The sequence below is a fragment of the Wolffia australiana genome, chromosome 2 (assembly GCF_029677425.1).
Source record: "Wolffia australiana isolate 7733 chromosome 2, ASM2967742v1".
Classification (NCBI taxonomy): domain Eukaryota; kingdom Viridiplantae; phylum Streptophyta; class Magnoliopsida; order Alismatales; family Araceae; genus Wolffia; species Wolffia australiana.
Window position 1 is genome coordinate 1,313,857 of NC_135836.1, and position 19,577 is coordinate 1,333,433.

At 38.3% G+C, this 19,577-nt stretch overlaps 1 long non-coding RNA gene across 1 annotated transcript; it reads right to left on the minus strand.

Moving 5' to 3' along the window:
- Positions 1–18,592: 18,592 nt before the first annotated feature.
- LOC144714792 (uncharacterized) lies at positions 18,593–19,328 on the minus strand. The gene is made up of 2 exons (XR_013584474.1): positions 19,257–19,328; positions 18,593–19,163 (listed from the first exon to the last, which is right to left on the minus strand). It is a non-coding gene; the product is annotated as an uncharacterized LOC144714792 (long non-coding RNA).
- Between the last annotated feature and the right edge of the window lie 249 nt (positions 19,329–19,577).

The window sequence follows — 19,577 nt, forward strand, 5'->3', positions numbered from 1 at the left end:
AAACTAGAGGGTTTGGGCAATCCCTATTCAGAAAATTTTACAAAAAATTAGATTTCTAAGTTTTATATTGGTCATTGAATGAATGTAGAATAGCAAACCAGGGCGAGAGAGGTCTGATCCTTGCAGCAAGCCTCCACAAAGCCAGTTTGGGGAGCCTTAGATCTACATGAACATACCTTCAGGAGAGAACAAGAAGAATAGAAGAGGTAAGAGAGACATAAAACAAGACATGTATTACCTTGTGAAAGAAGCCCTAGTTTATAAAATGTTCGATGGTTGTGAGGCTAAACAGTAAAAAATTGTAGGTATACATACACAATTACAGAAACTTTTGGGTAAGAATTAAAAAATTGAGAAAAAAAAAAGAAAACATGTTTTGTTGACGCTCTCTTCATTAAAACTCCTCCTCAAGCTAGAGGATATTTATTCTTCATTCCCAGCTTGCTAATGAGCCATTAAAGTGCAGGGCTATGTAAACTTTTCGTTAAGATTTCTGCACATTGGTCTTTCGACTTTACATAGGGTGTGCTTATAATGCTGCACTCCAATTTTTCCTTGACAAGGTGTCAATCAACTTTCATGTGATTGTATATATTATGTTGAAGTGGATTTCATGGAACTGATTTGTTGTTGCAAGATTGCATGATAAGGGTTCTGAATGGGATCTTTAACTATTCCAGGATGGATTTCAGCCATAGTGTTTCACATATCCCAATTTCCATGCCTCGGAATTTCACCTATGCACTGGGTTGCAAAACGATATGAATCTTACTCCTCCAACAGATCAGGTTACCTCCTAACAAAGAACAATACCCAGCATTAGAATGTCGATTCCCTGCATAATACCTAGTATATATGTGTTGGGTTACAATGCTATTTGGGTCTAGGATACCCTATACGATGGACCCAATAAAAATAATACTCTTAAGGGTATATTTACAATAAGAAAACACCTAGGGGTTTGATAAATAGAGAAAAAGAAAAAAAGAAGGAAATATCTCCATTTTCTGACATCCCCCCTTATACTGGGAGGTAAATGTTCTGAAGTCTTGGCTTGCCAATCATCATGTGGAAAATACTACGATCTAATCTTTTTGTGAGAATATCAACCACCTGATGAGACGTTTCAACATACTGCAACTTTCTAGTGCCTTTATCTATTTTCTCCAGAGTAAAGTGTTTATCTATCACAACATTTTTAGTAAGATCATGTTGGACAAGGTTGTAAGAAATTCCAAAGGCTGATTAGCTGTCAAAATGGAACATCATAATATTTTTATGAGGCAATTTTAGATTTTCTAGAATTCCCTTGATCCGTAGAGCTTCACAAATGACTTTGGTAACTGCCAAAATCGGCTTCTGCACTAGAACTAGAAACCATATCTCATTTATTACTGCTTTATCTCACCGAACTCCCTCCAATAAAGGAGCACTAGCTTGATGTTAACTTTTGATTTATAACAGACCCTGGATAGTATGCATCAATGTACATGATAACTCAATATAAAGATATTAAATAAGACTTCATAAGGCACACTTTATTCACATTTCATATTAAATCCTAACTTGGAGCATGTGAATTTAGTGAAATTTCATGTTAGAACTCTCCACATATATTCATCTTTTAAATAGTATAAAAATATAGTTTTTTTTGTACTTAATGTGACCCACTTGGCCGGGCAGCCAAGTGGGCTGAATCTAACTTCGTCCTTGGAGAATTTTGGAGATTTTTTAGGACTAAGAAAATTGCTCAAATGCAAGGAACAAGGGACTTTTCATAAAGCCAAAGGAGAGAAGACCCAAGAAAGAGCTCCAAGAGACTCTTTAAAAGGATTGAGATTATCTGGAAGAGGCACTAATGGGCCTATGAGCTTGGACCAACTCTCGCCCATCAAATTGATCCAATATCTAGAGTATGCCTATAAATGCTTTAGATTCCTTTATAAAAAGACATCCTGAATCTTCATTTGGAGTTTTCGCAAAAGGGTGAGAAGATTATTTTCTTGCTCGCTCTCTCTCTAGAATTCTGAGACTTAGTGGAAGGTGAGGTGACAATGCCAAGGTGAGAGAGATAAACCCTTTTCTCTCTACTCCCTCTTCTAAGATGTCCTTCTCTCTCTCTCTCTCTCTACATTGGATCTGCCAAAGGATCCAAGAAGTGGGAAGCGTCCAGAGCTTGTGGAGGTGGAAGAAGAGTCCTACAAGCCATGTAAGCCAATTCTTTCTTTCTCTACCCTTTTCCTTCTTGACTAATCTTGATTTCTTGTGGTAGAAATCAAGATTAGTGGTTCTTTCTCTCTCTAGACAACCATCCCTGTTGGAATTGGGTGTTCTTGTCCCAATAACACACCCAATTCCATATTCAACACTTGGCAGATCCCACAAGTGTGAGGTGAAACAACATCTTGCAAATCTTGATTAATCTTGATTTCTTATGGCAGAAATCAAGATTAGGGGTTCTTTATCTCTCTAGACCACCTGCCCTGTGGGAATTGGGTGTTCTTTGCCAAAGAACACACCTAATTCCATTCATAACACTCGGCAGATCCCACAAATGTGGGTGAAAAAAAATCTTGCAAATCTTGGTCGAAATTCATTTTTGATCAAGATTTGTTCAAGAAGCAATTATTTTCTTCTGAATTTCTTCCCCATTTAATTCTGAAAATTAAATCAAACAAAAAATTGAAAAAAATAAAAAAACACTGAAACATGTTCTAAAATTATCTGAAAGTTTTAAACACAATAAAAATTATTTAAATGGCTAAAATCATAATTCACTGTCGTTTACACCCCATTTGATCAAAATAAAATTGAATATAATTCCTATAATTCTTAACCACATATTTTTAGCTTTAATCAACTTATATTTGGTCTAGTTCTCTTTGTGGTTCGACCCTAACTCCCCTATCTGTGAGGAATATAAATTCATGCTTAATCAATGGAATGCCTTGATGGAAATATATGTGGGTGGCAAGCCAATCACACATTGCACATCTCGTTCCATGTTCATTAATAGCATATATCAATTATAGTGCATGGGTGATGTTTTTAATATTATCCATGAATATATGATCGGATTTAGCTAATTATGATGAGATAGTAATATGGAGATTACTGGTCTTTAAGCATGTGTTCTAAATATCCTAATTTGAAGGATACGCGAGAAGGACATCGAAGTGTCCGGATACAATATCACTATCTAGCCTTACTGATATGATGAGTATGGCCGTTCCGGTAGCCATTAGTGTGGAGACACTTAAGGACAGATAGTGGATGTTATTTAGTGGAAAGAGTTCACTCAATTGATCCGTACGAATCCCTAAATTGTATTATACTGAACTGTCAATCAAGTTGATACACGTCACGATTGTGTAAGTGGTCCTTGGACCTCAGACACTAAAGACGTCTTGTAGACGGACAGTTGTACTTTGACTATGACCTATGTGTCCCCAATCATGAGATTTTAAATAGTCTTAGTTTGGGTACATCAAGAAGTTTACGAAGACGATTGAGTTGTAAAGATAGGAATGTCACCCTCGGTATAAGAGGTGAGAGCTTAAGGAAGACGATGCGATGAAGTCCTTGGGAAGGTAGTGAAATATCGGGAGAAGAGTTCTATGATGATTTCTGAATGCATAAGTACTACTAGGATGATAAATTAGGGTTTGACAGTTCACCATACCCTAAGTCATCCTAGGAGCATCAAGTTGACGAGGGACTATACATACACGGTAACCGATGCCGAACAAGTTCCATGAGTGAGTCGATCCACTCTCCTTTGTATCTTCTAGAACACAAGGTGTAGCTTGACACCTGATAAGCCAAAACTAGAGGTGAATTTTGCAATTTTATAATCCCTTGTCGTTGTTAATTTTAGCTTATACAATAAAATTTATAAACCTCTAACTTAAGATGTATAGTGATTAGTATAGGTATCGTCCAAGGGAAGCTAGTTTGAACAAGGAAATTCAATTGATGATCTACTTGAATAATTTGACCCTAATTAGGGTTAATTTAATATTCACTGAAGATAAAATTACCCTAATTAGATGAAGAATTTAGCAAGGGAGGTAGAGGATATAGGAAGAATAGAAGAAATAGGGAGATCTAAATTAAATTCTTTGATCCAATTAAAAGGAAAAAAGGAGTCAAATAGAGGGATTAAGAGGGAAATTTGATTTGGATTTTGTTGGTTTTGGGGATTTGGTAATTTAAAATGTATTAACTATTAGGTCATAAAGGCAATCTAATATCTCTAAGAAATTAAACATTTTTTTTTCTTAATGTGCAAATAGAATAACTAGATCAATTTCATAATTTGTCCTTTGAATCCTAGAATGGGCTTGTACATTCCACTCAAGCCAATCGATTTAGAAATGCAGACCAAGATCAAGAAGAACAATCACAAAATTTACTAACACATCATCAAAATCACACTAAAAGTCAAATACAATGAAATAGAAAACGCCTAAAAGAGTTGATCTAGGATGAAGCTCTTCTCTGTCTTGTAGCTGTGATAGAGCCACCTCCAGACTGACCCCCTCCTCTTGAAATTCAGCTCTTATACTAAGGTTAAATGGTAAAATTACCATTTTACCCCTACTTAGTAATTAATTTTTAGCCATCAATTTAGACATGATATGAATAATCCAATCATATGGATGGAAAAAGGAGGTCAATAAGAGAAAAATCCATAAAAAAATCATCTCAATCAGACTTCTGGATCAAAAGTTATTAATAAATGAAAATCAATCAATCTAAGCCGCTCGATCAATTTGCATTTATTTAATTTGATTAATTTTCTACACGCAATGTCGTATTGTTCCCTGATTGACCGACGCATTTGAAGTTTAAAAATTGGGTTCATTCTCGTAATGCCATGTACCCCTTGTCCTGAAATAAAAAATAAGGAAAAAACAAGAAAAATTAACACCATATATAGTGCTTTGCACGTACCTGTGTGCCTCAGAAAATACACCCAATCATAAAGCACCACATCATCTCCCGTGTGTGCACTTTGTATGAACAGCAGGAGAGGTGAACTTACCTCCCGGAGAGAGAATGTCCTAGAAGTTTTGAAAAATTTCCCTATTTAAATGCGCAAGCGCAAATCAACGTCGCTCAAAAATATTTATGTATATTTCGTATTTGCTCTCTCTCCTCCATTTTTCCTAAAAACCATAAAATTTTTTGATTAATTGAAATAAAAACCTGATACTATTTCAATCATATCTTTACAGCTGCACACATACCTGAGAGCTGTTTTTAAGGGCATAATCACAACAACAATTTAATAAAACCCCTCTAAGTTTAGAAATGGCTTCAGAACTCATATTTTTCTTGTAAATATACCTTTTTCCCATTTAAAAATCCATTTCTTCCTTGACTAAATTCCCAAAAAATCCTGGAAAATTCTTGAAAAATCAGGAATTCATCCTGCCATTAATTAACATGAAAATTAGATTTTAACCCTGCCATCTTTGTTAAGATAAAATTATTCCATGCTTAAATAAATTCCATAAAATTCACAAATTTTATAAAAATTAAGGAAAAATCATAATTCACTTGGGAAAATTAATTAACATGTAATATAAGATAAAAACCCTATTTTAAACTCTTTAAATACATAAAAATGTGCTAATTGCTTGAAATATATACCGAATTTAGGGTGTTATCAGCGCCCTACGTGTTGGACACTCAACCTATAAATTGGGTTAAATTGATCCAACGTTAATTAATCTATATGATGATATAGTTAATTAATTTGGAAGGCCAATAAAGGTTGTTGGGCTGTTGGAGTTATTAGCTAGACTGATACATTGGCCTAGAGGGTCACACGCAGACAGTCTTTGGAGGTGGGAAGATATACTTAAGCTTTGGGGGGTTTTATGAAAAATACCGACTTAGTATACATAGGAGAAGGCTTTGAATGAAATTCACCCTGGCCAGAATTGTTCAGGAGCCTTCCCCTTCTTCTCCATCTCCACACTTCCTCTCCACACTCGATGCGATAGGGACGGTGTAACAATGACGACGGAGATTGAACGGGGCTCGTCAACAAGAAGGATGAGATCTGATGTGCTGAGGACCGCGTGGACATGTCTAGAGACTGCACACTTGAACAACTCGATTGGTCTCATTCCGAGATCTAACAAATCACTGATGCGATCAGTGCAAAAGTTCCTTATTTCAATGATTTTAATGATGTCGTTCGATTCTGTTATGAGTCTTACGCTGCATGGAGCTCTCTTCTTCATCCAGATCTAGGCTTTTAGAACCCAACACGCTTCACTCGACCAAGGTTAGTGATACTTAGTATCATTAATCTATACCCCTAGTTCCCAGATTATTAGTACACGTCTAGGGATGTTTCACCTCCTTTCTATAGGAATAACCCTTGTCCCATTGTGCCTTTCAATTAGGCTAGCACTTGATGAGTTGCATTCATATGTGCTTCCTTGGGACTTTGCATGAATCGACTCAAGGAGCCTTTTAAAAAAATCAATATCTGGCCTCGTATGACTCAGATATATGAGCTTGCCGATCAATATTTGATACTGATCTCTCTTCACAGGACTGTTATCATCGCAATTCTAAATCCTCAGATTTGGATCCATTGGAATAGGGGACGGCGTGTATTCCAAGTTGTATGTTTCTTTCAAAAGATCAATAGTGTACCTCCTTGGAGATGAACACACCTTTATTAGAGTAGGAAACTTTTATCCCTAGGAATATCTCAAAGGTCCCAGGAACTTGCTGTCAAATAATTTGAATAGATGAGTACTCAGATGACAGATCTCCTCATCATTATTGGTAGTGATAATTACATCATCCACACTTAAGATGGAATGAAATTACGATGTTACTTTTACTTTTGTTTTAATTTTAATTTGCCTAAATCAAATAAATTTGTAAAATAGAAAGCTCACTCAGATATGCATATAGTGGGAGTACGGTTGTCTCCACAGGGAATGGCCTCTAGAGGTGAAGCTGATTATTTAGTTAGTATAATGGAGACTTTAGAGTGATAATAAGGATAATTAAATAGAGTGCTTAGAATTTGAGTATGATAAGTGATAATAATTTATAATAATAAAGATAGTAAAAATGAAAATGAGTAAGAAGAAAGAGATAGATAGGGAAGCGCGAAGTTAGGATTTTATATGATAACAAGTAACACTGAGTAGTTATAGATAGTCATTTTGAAAGGAACATGCAAGATACTTATATAATACTTAAGATGTAACTAAGATGTAGGATAAGAAGTTAAGAAGTTCAATTTGTTTAATTAAAATGTAGGTTATATTTAAAACAGGAGATAGATGTAAGCGTTAATTAGGAGTATTTATTTTGTCAAGAGGTAAGAAGAAGAATGAAGAGGAAAGGGAATATAATTATGATAGATAGGGATAAGAAAGGATCATATATCAAGATGTAGATTAACATATGAGAGAAATATATGTATATATATCTAGATGGTGGGAATTTAAGAGTAAGAGAGATAGGTAGGAGAATAGAGATTATTTAAGTCATAAGAGAATTAAGTTGACTAGATAGAGGATATTTAAAGCAGTTTAGTTGACTATTGACTAGATAGATAGATAAAGATTAAGAAGAGGTAGACGCATAAAGAAGATTATGAAAAGGAATATTGGTATTCAAGGAGGAAAATACTTTTCTCAATGGCAGATGATATAAAGGCACATGGAGAAACATGTGGTGTGCGCAGAGACACGTACAAATTCTTGTATTGTTACATAATAGAGAGGCAAATACAAAAAAGAGTGATGTACATACCTATCGTCACAGAAATTCCAGAAACCACATGGAAGTATTTAGAAATCTCTCTCCCTCTCTTTCTCTCGTAGGATCTTTCTAGAGATCTCAATGCTTTTCTAGAAGCATCCATTGGTGCCTATATAAGCACCATAGAAGCCCTTAATTTGAGCCAAATGAGAGCACAAGCAAGTGTGTGCATGATAAGAAGCAAGAGCAAGGAGTTAGTGAAGGTCTCAAGTGAGTAATGGAGAGCTTTGTTACTTCATCTCCTGCAATCTTCCTTGTGTAGTGGAAGTTCTTCTTCAACATGTTCCAAGCTTCCATCGCCTACACACAACATGTTCTCCTTCGCCTACTTTTTCTGATCGTCGCGACCCGCCATGAACACACAGTCTCTGGCCTGTAGGTTCCATTCCGACTCCCCTTATATCACAATATTATTACGTTCTCCAGTGCTGGTTTTTGCTTGCTCCGCTGCCACAAGAAACTTTACATGTGTAATAGGATTAGTCATCAAATTGTGTTAGGGAACTTTATTCTTGGTGTTGATACTACATCGTTTGTGGCAACGGGTGGGGTCGCTCATGGATGGCAAACGTCCCCCACACTATCGGTCTTCGAGCCGAACACTCAGGTCATTGGGAGCCTACCCGTGCCCTGACCCCTCGTGTCATCACCTGTGCTTACGCCTTGGATCAGCCAGATCCCGTCGTACTTCTTGTTGAATTTACTAAATGAATGCCTCATTTGATCTCGTTGCATTTCACATTCTTGTCAGTCCCTTGTGGTGTGACATCAGCCGCTCTATCCCGACACATCGTGTTACATCACCTCAGCTCCTCTATATGTGTATATGTGTTTATGCGGGTGAGCCTCATGTAAGCATCTTGAAAAGGGAAGGATGTGCCTGTCCAATCACATCCGTCTTATGTCCTTCTAAATGGGTGTACATGGATTCAGGTCTGCTTCATTATCATGTATTCCTCCACTCTTGGGTTAGATAGGTCATTGACCAAGCATGGATTTTAGAATGATATCTTTCCTTGGGATCTTGCCTTCAAACTCTCCTATCTTTTATTTAATCCTAATTTCAATATGAAACCCTAAATTATACATTTCTTATTATCATTACCCATTAGTTCTCATCACATCTTATTATCACTTTGTCACAACTTCCTTCATCATTCTCTCTTATTTTCACTCGCTTCAATCATGATCCATCACTCATGTAATACTCATCCCATTCTTCTTACATAATTGTTACCCCAATCTCTGATCGCTATCATGATCCCATCACTACCTCTTACGCTCTACGTATCCCTTCTTATATCATCAAATTAACCATAAAGAAAAAGTTTTTTTCTAAGATCTGTTCCTTGTGGAGATGAACATTGCTCTCACGTACTAGTAAAATTATTAATTCGTAACTGTTTATAAATTTGATTGATTAAATTCAAATATCAATCATGTAATTTTAACCTAATTTTGAGTTTATGAGCTGTCAAGATTTTTGGTACTACAATTGTTCCATTAATCTATTGCCATCTTAGAATATAGATAGATTGGGATGATCATACCTAGTCGATCAGCTCCCTGAGCTGGCTGGCCAGGGCCTTGGGTATGGAAGTGGTTCCTTGACATTTTCATACAAAATCAAGATAAGTACAACGCATTCCCTCCAATCTAAAATATCATTGTAAAAACTCCTCCATTAAAAGAAATCTAGAAATCTAGAAATCTAGAAAACTTTCCTTCCATGGGGATCCTCCCCCATTTGGTCCCTTGATGGTCACTTGGACCTCTGCCTTTGGCCTCAACTCAATTGCTCCTTTATCTCTCCTCTTCCATATTTGTCCATCCCTTCTTTATGAGAAGTTTATAAAATGATCTTATAGTGCTCTCCCAAATGCATGAGCTCCCACACACTTTTGGCTTTAGCTATATTTGACGTGTGTAGCCAATCCATCTTCTCATCTTCCTCAGTTGATGTCTCCCTATGTCCATGTTGCTCGCTTTGCTCTTCCTATGACTAGATTCATATATCTTCTACGTCATTTAGGATCTTAATTCCAACTAGGACATCAACACTCCTATTTTGCACCTACCTGATATGTTTTCTTGCCTCCTTGAGGTGGCTAACTCCTTGAGGCTGAGTAGAACTCCAATTATGTTAGGCAAATTTATGATTTCTGATCATTGCTGCAGGCCAACTGCCAACGATATAGCTAACTCTTTCTTCAAGCCCTCCTGGAAGCTAAGATCTGTCCATCTTAAAGTATATGAACCGCAAGGATTTCCCCACAGTGGTTGCCATACTATCAAAGGGTGATCTGATTGATAGTGGTCGACGAAGCGACTGCACAACCTCTTGTGGGAATTGCACAGGGAACTCCACTAAGCATAGGAAATAGTTCAAGTAAGATTGTGTTGTAGGTCTGCCATGCTCCTCCAAGAGCATACATATTTACTGTCCCATTTGCTTCAAAGAATCCCCAAAATAAGTACATAAAAATCTTCATATCCAGACTCCCTTTCCACTCTATGAGGTATGTTTTCCACCGCTAATGTCACCTTGAAATCCCTAGCAAACAGTAGTGGTAATCCCTGAAATTTTTTGAAGGATCCCTGCCCTAGGTATTGAGTTCACCTACTTGTAGACAGAGATGACCACCCAACTAAAAGCTCACTCTTCTTTGAGTTGTGCCACCACAATGTAATTGCTCCATCCAACAATCTTCTTTAGAACACATCGCATCAATCCAAGCCATTGTCAACCGACCGGGTTTTCCTACCACATTCATAGCCAGGTGTCTTGCAAGCACACCATGTTGGCACTTAATTCACATAGGTATCTCCCTGTTGTTCCTCTCGTCCGCTCATCATAATGACGACACACATTCCATGATATGCATTTGATGGGTGAACTGGATATATCACTTCTTGCTTTCACTCTCGCAGGAATCCTGATCTTTGACCCAACATCCTACCCTCGTGACAACAACTATTATATTACTGGCCTCCTCTGTGTTCTCCATGTACATGGGCTTGTTTCTTTTTGGATTCATCCCTCCATGGCATGCACTAGTTTTTTATCTCTATGCTTCACCTCATCCCCCTGGGTTTACATCCCATTCTTCTCCTCCATGGTTGCTTCTAGTGCAATGGTCTGCTCATTTTGATCTGCACCCGACTTCGATATTTTGTCTGTCCTGCTATTGAACTAAGAATGCATCGTGAAATTATGGACATTCTAATGAAAATTTTGGGACCATTATCCTCATCTTTATGAAATCTCTATTATCCTCATCTTTTGAATTTTAATATCATGAATTAGATATAATAATTGTTATAACAATAAAATTTAATATAAATTTTGCATAAATCACAAGTTCAATTATTTTCATGCAAAATGATTTGTAAAGTATTAATGGGCTATTTTTTCTAGTATGTTATATTTTCAAAAAAATAAATAATAAAATATATAAAAAATTGGTTTTATGAGCAACAAAGATGGGCACAAATCAACGCTCAAGCCAGCCACAAGTGGGCGACCACATGGGCGTTTAAACCAGCATGCACCTAGCGAGCAGCTGATGCCTAAGCAGCATGACCCCCATAGAGGCCTATAAAAAGCCCACGTAGAGGCCCATACATGCATGTGGAAGAGGGAGGTAGATTTTAATTCAAAGGATACAAGAGAGAAATTATATAACAACACGTATTTCAGATTTTTACGATATGGGATTGCCAATGTCAATCCTCTATAGTGCCGCACTAGGCTGAGAAAACAACAAAGAAATGGATTGCCACCCATTTGGCTGTGATCTTAATAAATAAAAAGAAGAAAATTATGAACGGGCTTCGAGTCGACCGAGCTCGAAGCCTGTGTCATGTCGAGCCTTTTTAAATAAGCGAATATAATTTCATCCGGCCGATCTTCTTAAGGACGATCAAACGGCGAGATCCACTTCATATTTATAATTCTATTTCTTTTTATATTCAGGTTTCTAATTGGCTACGACCGATAAAGTGCTGAGCAAATCAGAGCATGAGCTGCTGACGGGCCAGCTGTTGGAGCCACTAATGTTGCATGGAAGGGGTACACCATTAAGATATAGGTTTGCAAATGCAATTTAATTGCATCCTTTGAACCCATTCAAGGGAGATCAGATGAAGGGGGGTAGGCTTGTCCTTCTCCACCCCCATCTATTGTTCTCACTGGATGGCCAGTGGAGGCCATTGACGAGGGGATCGCTGACCAATCCAATGGATCCTGGAGAGCTGTTGAATCAAGTCTACCTACTAGAGGGTCGAGAGAACTTCTCTTCACCCTTTAAAGGGTTATTTTGAAGGCCCTAAGATCTATCTTACTATAGGAGAAGGAGACACAGCGTAGCCCATTCTTGCAGCGGGAGGAGTGAGAGGAGAAGGGTGACACTTCTTAAACATTGTCGACTAGGGTTTACCATTTTGGACTAAGGACTGGTCAGACCGGACTGGACCGGGATTGTCGGTCTGCCATTTCTGGGTTTACAGGCTGGTTGGTTTGGATCCGGTCTGAGGTCAAACTAGATTGGGACCGAAGTTTAGCTAAGGTCTAGGTCCTTACTAGAAACCCGGATCAGACCGTGACTGTGAAACCCTAGTCTCAACTGCCCAGGATGGCTCCAGAGAGAGCAGAGGGAGACTCGGATCTGCACCAGCCTAGAGGAAGATGAATAGGGGCACACACTGAGGCTAGGGGGTGGCTTTCAGCATATCTGGTTCTTTCATCACTCAATCCGAATGGTAATTTTGGTAGGAACACATTAGTTTTCATTAGTTTTTGTTCATAAACGAACCGAGTGGAGTTTGCAAAGATTTCATTGACCGTTTTCATCTGAGCATTCTATCAAACACATGGTGTGCACTTGAAAAGCCAATTAAACCATTTTCAGTCAATTTTCTCTTATAAAACATACTTATCAAATATATTTCCTCTATAAACCTTATTTATATCCGTATAGGATAATCATAAATATAAAAACCATAAATACACACCAATATTCATCTTCTTAAAATCCTTAATCATTCTACATCTTCTTCCTTTCTCTCTAACGACCTAATTAACCAGTTAATTCCTTTCTGAATTAGATAAACCCTCTTAATGTTAAATTATAAACATCAAGATCCATATATATGTATATACAACCATTTCTCTCTCCACATATTCTTTTTCCCTCTACCTAAGCTCTTCTAAAATGAAGCAAACATTTAATCTCTCTATCTATCTAGTTAACTCGATTATCTTAAATATTCTTCCTATCTATCTACTGAATCCTCTTATAAAGAAAATATTCCCCATACTTGTACCTATCTTTCTTATTCTTAAAATCTAATCATACATATACACACACACACACGTTTACTCTAATTGAATACATAACTCCACTTATAATACCCTCTTTCTCCTATCATAAGTAAAATTTCTTTCTTCTTCATTCTTCTTCTTACATTTTACTAAACTAAATACATCTATCAATTAACTTCTCACATTTTATTACCATAAAATCTTACTCACTATCTTACTAAATCTTAACATCCATCATCATTATCTCCATCTCCTAGCTTACCTATAACTTACCATTAAATTAAATAAATAACCTCCTATCTCCCATCAATAGTACTTTATTTTTCTATCTGCTAAATCTTTTATTCTTCATCACTACCTGCTTTAACTTCACTATTAGCCACAAAAACATCAAATTATTTCAAATATCTTACTCATTTAGTATTTTTTATTATTTCTCTCTTCCTCTAGTTATCTCTCACACCACTTAATATTTCTTTACTACTACAAATTTTCTTCGTTCTCTCATCCATTTAACATTTATTCAATCTAATAATTACTTATCACTTACTATATTCACCATCTTTATTATTATTACTTCTCTTTAACTATAACTCAACTATTAAATTCCCCTCTAAGGACCAGTCCCTGTGGAGACGACCTTCTTCCTAGAATATATTTGAGAATTTTTAATGTTAATCAAAATTATTTGATTAATGAAAATTAAAATCACAACAACAAAAAATTAAATAAGTTGCCGTTACTACGTGCACGATTCAACAAAGTATAGATTTTGTTCCTAGTGATCACTATATTATGACATTACAATTCACTAGGTCATTGCACATATTCATGGACTTCATTGTAAACATAACATAGAGATAATATTGAACAAATATTTCTTTCAGTGAACTTAAATAAAACATGGTGTTGTGATTGGCTTGACGGCCACATAATATCCACCATCTTTTAGTGAGTTTTATTTGTCTTGCCCTTGTACTTTAACTATTGTAATAAACCTTCTTGTGGTCTTGCAGCCACGCCTTGGGTAGGAGGTCCCAAATTCCCTGAAATTCCTACATGTGACTGGGTCCTTGCAGTCCATGATGAAGTGATAACTAGTAAGGCAGTTGAAGGAAGATTTGATAAGTCCAAATTTGGAAGGTTTTATGTCATTGTTTCAATTTAGAATTAGTCAACAATATTTATGAAACTTTCCACTTAAATACTCTATAATTAATATAGGGCAAGTAAGGGGTTGATCCATAGAGAGGCAGAAATTTACTTTTGGAACTTTTCTTAAGCTTGGGATGAAAGAAATGAGTTTAAAACTGAGAAATATAATTTCTACGATTTTTTGCGATTTTTGGTTATCTATATAATTTCATAGGATTTAAATTAAAGCAGAAATACAAATAAAAGCAGTAAAATATTTTTTTATTAATTTTATCAATTTTAATCAACACCAGAAATATAAAATATAGATTTGTAGATTTTTTTGGAATTAAACTCACCCCAAAAACCACTAGAAATAATAAATATGATAATTAGAGAATTTTGAGAATTTTTTAAAATATTAAAACCACTAGAAATCGACTATATTAATTTTAGATAATTTTTTTTTGATTTTTTGACTATTTTTAAAATGCATAAAAAATCCAAATTACCTAAGGCAGTTTGAACTGGTTCAGATCGGTTCGAATCAGTTCAGGTCGCTTCTGGACTTGCCAAAATTTGGCCAAGTCCTGAAGGGAGTGCATCTCTACCCAATGGGCATGCCGCTGCACGAGCACACGACCGACATGCGGAAGACTCTCCTGACACATGTGGGCTGCCTTGCAGCGCACACCACTGCACAACATGTAGGCGGATGCTAAAACACAGATTTTTAGATACAAGAACTTAATTTTTTAATGGGATTTTCTAGAGAGACGAAGCAGAGAATTATGGAGGGTCTAGAGAGAAGAGGACATACCTTAGAGAGAGAAAGGGATGTGTCTAGAGAGAGTAAGTGGTTGAAATGAGGAGATAGAGGGAGAAGGTGGTGAAATAATGTAGAAGTTTGGAAATGAATTTGAAGGTGAAACTGATGGAAATATTTTATGGAAATTTCAGGGAATGAATTAGAGGTATGGATGAGGCTTGGGAGAGAGAAACAGATGATTATAGAGCGAGAAAAAAGGAAAAACATATTTTGACTCAAGCAATTATTTTATTTCATAATATTTTGTTCGAAAAATCTCTAAAAGAACTTAAAAATTTCATAAATTCAAAATATCATTCTAAAAATAAATTTAATCATTTAAGGCTTGATAGAAGAAACTTATAATTGATAAGACAACTAATCATGCAAAATGGTCAGATTAACCTCCTAAAAGTGATTTTCATCAAATAGGACCGTAAGGTAAGGACGTTAAAGAACAAGAACCATCGTAAATGTCCTATATATCAAATGTGTTGTGGAGTTTTTTGAGGGAAAACTGTTCTCCATTCCAAGCCCTAATCATCATGGGGGAAATTATGGAACTAAAAGGCCCTCATTCTGATGATGAAATACTTGCAATGAAGGAAAACCATATGCTGCAGTTGTTGGATCACTCAATTATGCCCAAATGTGTACATAAACTGACCTTGCTTTCATCACTTGGTATCTTGGAAGATACTAAAGTGACCCCAGACTCATGCATTGGTTCTGCTCTATCTACTGGGAATAAATGATCCGATGGTATGTACACGAAGACATATCATTTAGAAGTCATGGAATTCTCGGACACCAACTTTTCTGGATGCTTAGATTCAAAAAGATCTGCATTTGGTTATATTTATTATCTTGCTCGGGGAATTGTCTTATGGTCTAGTATCAAGAATAAAATGACTGCAACATCTACGATAGAAGCTGAGTATGTGGCTTGTTTTCATGCATCTTCACAAGGCATATGGTTGCGGAACTTCATGTCATATCTTGGAGTTGTTGACTCCATAAAGAAGCCCATATAGACATATTGTGACAATGAGGCTGATAAGGTTCTCCGATAACAACAAGAGCTCAATTGCTTGTAGGGACATGGAGGTGAAATTCTTGATTGTAAAGGAAAGGATCAGAGATTGATCAGTTTCAACTGAGCACATAGGGATTGGATAAATGCCACATGACCCACTTACTAAGCTGCTGCCACCTGGTAGCTATTGTGGTGGACGTGTCTAATTTATGGGTCTGAACAATTTCCCTTGATTTGTGTTGTGAGAGTTCTCACTCAAGATTCTGGTAAACTCTATATGAGTCCTGATTTGTTTATTAACAAATTTTTGGAATGAAATTCAAATATCTGTCATGACAATATGAGTTTATCTAATATCTCAAATATTGATATTTGATGTCTCACGTACGTATTTGTTACATAGATGAGACTTATTCCTTGAAGGTGTATTACCGCTATGATAGGTATTTACAAGAGATATTATGGTCCCCGAATTGTGATTAACATTCACTAAAGTGGAACTTCAATCAGGTCAAGTGGAAGATTATTGGGTGTTGACCTTGTTGACTAGACCCATGTAAGGGTATCATCATTTTCCCATGGTGAACTATTACACATTAAGGTTAATTGTTTAGGTGGCATTAGGGTTTGTCACCACTAAAAGCAGAACATATTGGGGCTCTGAGCATCCTATGTTTTGAGCAGCTTACCTGGTCGTCCAGGTCCCCGAGCCAAAGAAAGCCATAGGGTTGCTGGAGCCACTCTATAACCATGAGAGAATATTCAAAGAGCTTAAGTGGCACCTACAGGTTTCCTCCTAGTGAGTGAGTGAGTGAGAGAGAGAGAGAGAGAGAGAGAGAGAGAGAGAGAGAGAGAGAGAGAGAGAGAGAGAGAGAGAGAGAGAGAGAGAGAGAGAGAGAGAGAGAGAGAGAGAGAGAGAGAGAGAGAGAGAGAGAGAGAGAGAGAGAGAGAGAGAGAGAGATAAACTTGAGATGAGGAGAAGATAGCAAAGTATATATATTTTGATTTAGAAATTGGCGCAGAACCGCCTATTTTTTTGCCATACAGTTCTCTATGCGATGTGCAATGCAATTTTTCTGACGAGCGTGGGATGTGCATTTAAAAATTTGAACTGGACTGGACATCGCTCCACAATCATACCGACTACATGAAATGATACCCTAGATATAGCCAAAGATGAGATCTTGATGTAACACGATGAGCGCGGGGATCGGACGGTTCGCGTTACAGCACAGATTAACGATCAATGAATGAAATGATTACAATGTATGCAGCCCTTTGAGCAAAATCAATGAGAACTGTCGTTACAATCTGCTGATTAGTTTGTCAATCAATGAAAGTAACGAGAGTGGACCGGCACAGCCAGACTCCCAATGACCCGTTAGGATCAACTAGACATCTACATAGTGAGGGACACGACGTGTCCAGAGGCGTCCACGACCTCTATTGATAGGTGACCTAATGGTTATCACAAAAAAATTCCTACCCCTTGACAAGTAGGTGGCTAGTCCAATATTCTCAATGTTAATACTAGGCAGAGGAGCATGTAACGGAAGACGACACCAACAGCAGTAATAATACCGCAATTTTAAAAGGGGGAATGATGGTACCTGATGGATCGAGACCCAGAAGTTCGTGGCAAGGAGTCATCTCACAAGTGATATCCGACGTTGTTTGCGGAGGATCAGGCATGGACGTTGTCCCACGCAGAGCGCGCGGAGGGCGCGTGGAGCGTACAGAGCAGTGTGCAGGGGCGCTGAACGCGCGCAGCGTGCACATAGGCGTGGAGCGTGCAAAGCGCTCACGTGCGCGTGGAGTGCGCGGAGGGCATGGAACGTGCACGGAGCGAGCGCAGGTCGACACTTGGATGGTGATGGCGACGGCCACGGACGACGGAAGGCAGTAGTGGCATTGTGCGCGGGCAGGCACACAGCGTGCGCAGGGCGCGGCGTCGCGCGCGGGCGCGGGGCAGAGGCGCGGGGCGCGGGGCCGGGGGGGGGGGCACGGGGAGTGCGCGAGGCGTGGGCAGCGCGCCAGGGTGTGCGGGTGCTCGACACGCGCGGGTGTGCGGGCACACAACACGCACTGAGGTGTGAGGGTACATCGGGGGGCGTGGCACGCGCAGGGGTGCAAGGGCGGAAGAGGCGCGCAGCTGCACGGCTTGTGCGCGGGCGGCAACCAAGAGGGGTACACCAGCATGTGTGCGCACGGGCGGACGGGTGCAGCGTGGAAGCATGCAGACGCATAGGACTGCGAATTGTGATGGCGGCAGCAGCATGGGCCACTGTCAAGGCGACGATGGTGGTCGCTAGAGCAGTCCAAGAGGAGGGTTCTTGAGTCAGATCCAAATCAAGAAACTGACCTTCATGATTCAAACCCTCAAGAACAACTACGGGACGCGACGGCGACGGTTCCTCCACGGGATTCTCGACGTGGCCAGGACGTCGTGGCAGGCAATTCCCATGATCTATCCAAAACGATAAAAGACAACTCCCAAATGGGAGGAGACGGGAGCCCAATTGAAGATGATCTTTCAATTTTTTTTCAATTAAACTCTAATTGGCTCCTTGGGCATGCCTCCCTTTATATAGGGGAGGGAGGATGCGCAAGTGGGCCGAAATTGGGGACAACCGTCTCTTGACGTGGTTTCCCCCTAAAATGTCCATCAAAGTCGACATGAAAGAAAACAACAACGGACGAGCCCAAACACGGCGGCCCAATCCGAATCGTTCAGAAAATGAAAATCGTTCAGAAAATCCGAATCGTTCAGAAAATAGAGCCCAAACACTGCGCGATGAGGTCTGTTAGCGTTCCGTGGCTTGGTCAGATCTCCTTTATCGTAGGGCCATGACTGAATTAAGGAAAATGAGCTTTCTGAGATCATCAGTCTATGTCTCAAGTAAAGACAATGAGCTCTCCCTGGCGATTGGGCCACCGCTCATTAAAAATGAATGGGGTTAGGCCCTTTCTACATCATGACATAATACATCCATATGAGTACGACATACATTTGCCACATTGAAGTTTACAGATCTCCCTGAAAAAAGCAGTTTAAGCTGTAGAAGAGGGAAAGTAGATTTGCATAAAATGAAACACTTTCACCTAGATAACCTGTTTCTTATACTATGAAGGAAAGTAGAATAGCAAACCAGGGTGAGAGAGCTCTAATAATTGCAGCAAGCCTCCAAGAAGCCTTAGAAACCTTAGATTGCCATGAAGAGACATTTGGGGGAGGAGCACAAGGATATAAGAGGCAAAGAAGCCTTAGTTTTATAGAGTGTGTGGGTGGGTGTAAGGTTGAACAGGCAAAAACAGCAGGGATACACACACAATTACACGAACTTTTTGAATAAGACTGAAAAAGGAAAAAAACATGATTTGTTGATATTTTATTTGCTAACAGTTATTATTATCTAATAAAGGGTTTATTTGGAAAATGAGAGAGTGGTTCAGCTTATTGTCTTTCATCT